This window comes from Dipodomys ordii, unplaced genomic scaffold (assembly GCF_000151885.1).
Source record: "Dipodomys ordii isolate 6190 unplaced genomic scaffold, Dord_2.0 Scaffold69, whole genome shotgun sequence".
In the NCBI taxonomy this organism is placed as follows: domain Eukaryota; kingdom Metazoa; phylum Chordata; class Mammalia; order Rodentia; family Heteromyidae; genus Dipodomys; species Dipodomys ordii.
In genome coordinates this window covers 1084827-1089758 of record NW_012267285.1, presented here as the reverse complement: position 1 = coordinate 1089758, position 4932 = coordinate 1084827, and positions in this window count along the sequence as shown.

Here is a 4932-nt window from a genome sequence, read left to right as displayed (position 1 = left end):
TTAGGGTTTGTTGTTTTGTTTTGTTTTTTTACCACTAACAGGCTTCCTTTCACATTTCTAAACAAAAATCATTCCCTCCCTGTCTCTGTCATGCATGACTCCATATTGACATCCGTGGGGGAGAGATTTAGGGGTTGGCTTGGCTTTCGCCTTCTATTTTTAAAGATATTTTGTATTTTGTATTGTGCTTGCTCCGTGTAGCAGAAATCCTGCAAAGAAAGGTACTCCGCAGCCCAGACTCTACACAGAAGATGTTGTACATAGAGAGAAAATGTTCTGTTTTGCCTTACATAGATTTAAAAGGAAAAAAAAATGTCTATCAAATTTAATCGGGTTGTAACTTATATTTGAAGACAATTTGATACGTAATAAAAGATGATGACAAGATGTGAGGCGGGTCTGGAAGGTTTGCTTGCATTAATTCCTTTCATGTATTGAGTTAGTTTGGTTTACTGGGACTTGAACTCAGGGCCTGGGTACTATCCCTGAGTTTTTTCCCCACGCTCGGCTGACGCTCTGCCACTTTGAGCCACCAACCGCCCCGCCTCCGACTCTTCACTGGGCTTCATTGGAGATCAGAGTCTCCTGGATTTGCTTTACCCCAGGCTGGCCTCCAACTAGGATCCTCCAGATCTCGGCCTCCTAATGAGCTGGGCTGACAGGAATGGGCTTCACAAGCACCCAGCTTCAAGCGAAGAAGTTGGATTTGAAACCGGCTTAGGGACAAAGGATCGGGGGATATTTTCTGCGCCCAGCCAGCTCAGCCTTCCCTGTGCGTCTGGTGCATTTATCTCCACTTCCCGTCTGGCCCTGCCAGATCTCCGGAGAGCTAATTCGATTTCTCCCCTTTTTTAAATTGGATTTTTCCCCTAGGCTATCTGCTTCCCCGGTGGAGTGCGGAGCAGAATAGAACTTGGTTCAGTACCCTGTAGAACTGCAGGAGTCACCAGCACCCACTGGGTCTGACTCCCTCCTGCTTTACTTATTTCTCCAATAGGATTCTCCCACTTTTGGCCTGGGGCCCAGCTTATTGGTTGAAACTTGGATGGGGGCGGGGTCTCCTCGTGATTTCCTGAGTAGCTGGGATTACAGGCAGGAGCCACCACGCCCAGACAGTCACTTGGGGACCTGTACAACTTAGTTGGCAGTTACACTGCCAAGGGCAGCATGTGTTGTAGATGACGGGGATAATGTAGACTCATGGCGCACTGCCTGGTCATAAAGAAGAACATCCTGGAACTGGTCATTATGTTAATCAAAAGACAAACAGAAAACAAAGACAAAATGCCACAGACATCCCGTGTTCTCTCACTGCGTCTGAACTAAAACAGGCAAACCTGAAAGGAGAAAAGAGACTACAAGAGATTGGAGGTGTGGAGGGGCTGGGGGGGGTGAGAAAAAAGATTGATCAGAGACGGATGGGTGGATGGATGGATGGAGGGTGGATGGGAGGGTAGATGGATGGGTGAATGGATGGATGGATGGGTGGATGGATGAGTAGGTGGATAGATGGGTAGATGCATGCATGGATGGATGGAGGGTGGATGGGTGGGTAGATGGATGGTTGGGTGGGTGGATGGTTGGGTGGGTGGGTGGATGGATGGATGGAGGGTGGATGGGACAGTAGATGGATGGGTGAATGGATGGATGGGTGGGTAGATGGATAGGTGGGTGGATGGATGAGTAGGTGGATGGATGGGTAGATTCATGCATAGATGGATGGATGGATGGATGGATGGATGGATGGATGGATGGATGGATGGTGGGTGGGTAGATGGATGGGTAGGTGGATGGATGGATAGATGCATGGATGGATGGATGGGTAGGTGGATGGATGGATGGATGGATAGATGCATGGATGGATGGGTGGATGGATGGATGGGTGGATGGATGGATGGATGCATGGATGGATGGATAGATGGATGGATGGATGGATGGATGGATTGATGGATAGAGGGTGGATTGGGTGGGTAGATGGGTGGGTGGGTGGATGGGTGGGTGGGTGGATGATGGATGGATGGAGGGTGGATGGGTGGGTGGCAACATCACACTGAACCCCAATACTATACGCAATTAATCTGGACCCCAGTATTATGTGCAATTAGTACGTGTTTAATGATGGTGGTGGTGGTGCTGGTGATGATGATGATGTCGGCATTTCGGAGGGGAAAACAAGCAGGAAAAGCCAGCCACCTCCCTTTCCCCAGCAGCGCTCCCTCCCCTCCACGGGCCGCGCGGTATCTCTGTGCTGTCATTAGACGCTTGGGAGCCGGGCACGGCGGCTTCCCGCCTGGGAACCCCAGCTACTCAGGCGGCTGAGATCTGAAGTTGGCGGTTCAAAGCCAGGCCAGGCAGGAAAGCCCATGAGACCTGGCTCCCAGGAGTTCAGATCTGGCCAGGGACACTTCCTGCGTGACCTATGACCTTCTGGATCTCGGCTACACGGAGATCCTTCCCTGTGGTGGGTAATTCTGGGAGAGGACGGAAGTGCTCAAGGCTGGCGCTCTACCACTTGGACCACAGCACCATTTCCAGCTTCTTCTGTGTCTGTGGCACTGAGGACTCGAACCCAGGGCTTCATGCATGCGAGGCGAGCGCTCTACCCTTGAGCCACCTGCCCAGCCCTGTGGAGATTTTTTACCTTAATAAAATATCATCTCCCAGCCCTGCCCATGCTGCTGAGCATCGCCTGCCCTGCGCTCTTTATCCGATTTCCTCTCGTTCTAGTATTCTAGCTTATTCTAGTCTATTCTGTTTCTCCAGGCCTGGTGGAAGCCACTAATTTAATAGGAGCCGCTAATGGGCTGTGTCTCCCCGTTGAAACAAATAAATACCGCCCTAGACGCTCTCATTACTCAACTCTAGCTCCAGAGACCAGAAAAAGCGAACCATGAGCAGCAGAAACTGAAGCAGCCGGCGAGGCCCAAGAACAAAGAGCCCCTTCATCACCCCAGTCCAAGCCTGACACCAACTCTCTGCCTTCCACTCGGACCCCTCGCCTTGCAGCTACACACACACACTGCACACACAGCGCACGCACACCCGCTCTGGTCACGTGATCACGCCCGGGGACATCGGTGACCTCCCGCAGGTCACCACACCCCCACGGCCCCCGTGGCACTTTCTCCACCCCCCCACCCCCCCTTTTCCTCACTGCCGCCTCTCGGGAGGCTGAGATCCGGAGGATCGCTATCCACAGCAGCCCACCCAGGGGCAGGGGAGGAGAGAGACCCCATCTCCACAAGAAGCAGCAGGAAAGCCCGAGGCCAAGGAGAAAACTTCAGGGTGGAGCCACGATCCTGAGGGACAGAGGGAGACATAATTAAACCGACAGTCTGTCATTAGCTCATTTCCGTTCTCCTCCCTGCTCCTGGGAGGCTGGGACTCTCTCCTCACTTGAAGGGAGAAATCTGGTTTCTCCTGACTCCTGTCCCCGGGGTGGGGTGGGGGGGTTCCATAAGGCCTCATTTGGGGGTGATCTGTCCTGGGAAGTCCTGCTGATCTTTCCCCTTGGAGCTGGGTGTCACTGATGGCAGAGTAGATAGAGCGAGCAGACACAAACAGAAAATGAGGACAGGGCCAGGTGCCGAAGCTGCCGCCTGTAATCCCAGCCAACTCGGGAGGCCGAGGTCTGAGGATCCAGGCGTGAAATCAGCCGGGGGAGGGGAAAGTTCAGGAGACTCTGGTTTCCCCTGAGCCGGGAGGAGAGCCATGGTGCGAGGGGTAGAGCGCCAGCCTGGAATGGAGAAACAACTAAGCCAGAGCAGGAGGTACTGAGTTCAAGCACCAGAGCCAAAAATACATAACACACAGGAGCCCTAGCGGACGGGCAGGAATTGTGCCGTGGGGTTTAAGGTTACCAGGTCGATGAGAAAAACAAACAGGTTAAGGAAGTCTCTGACTCACACACTGCGAGCAATGGGGCAGGATTTGAACCCAGCACACACCACACCTAGAAACACACAGTTTTGTTCACCCGTGAGAAAGGAAGCAAGAGATACCGAGGGGACAGACACACACACGTGCACACACACACACACACACACACAATTATTTCCACTTGCATTTCTATTTCCACACTTCTCTTGGGACAGTCTACCTCCTTCGAGCTCATGGTTAACATGCGGCTGAGGCCGGGCACCGTGGCTCACACCTGTCATCCCTGCCACTCCAGGAGGCTGAAATCTGACCATGACAGTGCCAAAGCCAGCCAGGGAGAGTCCACGAGACTTGAACTCAGGGCCTGGGTGCTGTCCCTCAGCTCTGGCTTTTTTCTGTGTCTGTGGTACCGAGGAATGGAATCCAGGGCCTCACGCATGCGAGGCGAGCGCTCTACCACTGAGCCACCTGCCCAGCCCAGAAATGGGCTCCTTACTGACTTATGTAACTGTGTCCTCTCCGTACATCACCTTTATAACAGCAATAAAAACGTTTAAAATGAAGCCAGAGGGAAGAGGCCAGTAGAAGGAGGAAGAGAGGAAGCGTAGACAGGACGCCCAGACTTGGGACACACGGGTGGGAAGGTGGGAAGGAAAGCCGTTCTATTCCAGGACCAGCTTTCTAGAATAAAGAGGGGAAAAAAAACATTGTCCTTGATTCGAGCTCCATCATGGGGTCTGGGTGCCGGTACTCACCCCTGTAATTCCAGCCATGCAGGAGGCTAAAAATTCCGAGGATCGCAGTGTGAGGCCAAGGCTGGGCCGGCAAGTGGGAGAGACTCAAAATCTCCAATTAATGAGCAGGCAAAGCCAGAGGTGGGGGCGTGGCTCAGGGGTGGAATGCCTTGAGAAGAAAACCAATACGAGAGAGCTGAAGGCTCACACACACACACACACACACACACACACAGCCCCAGCTCACACACACACACACACAGCCCCAGCTCACACACACACACACACACAGCTCACAGCTCTCACACACACACACACA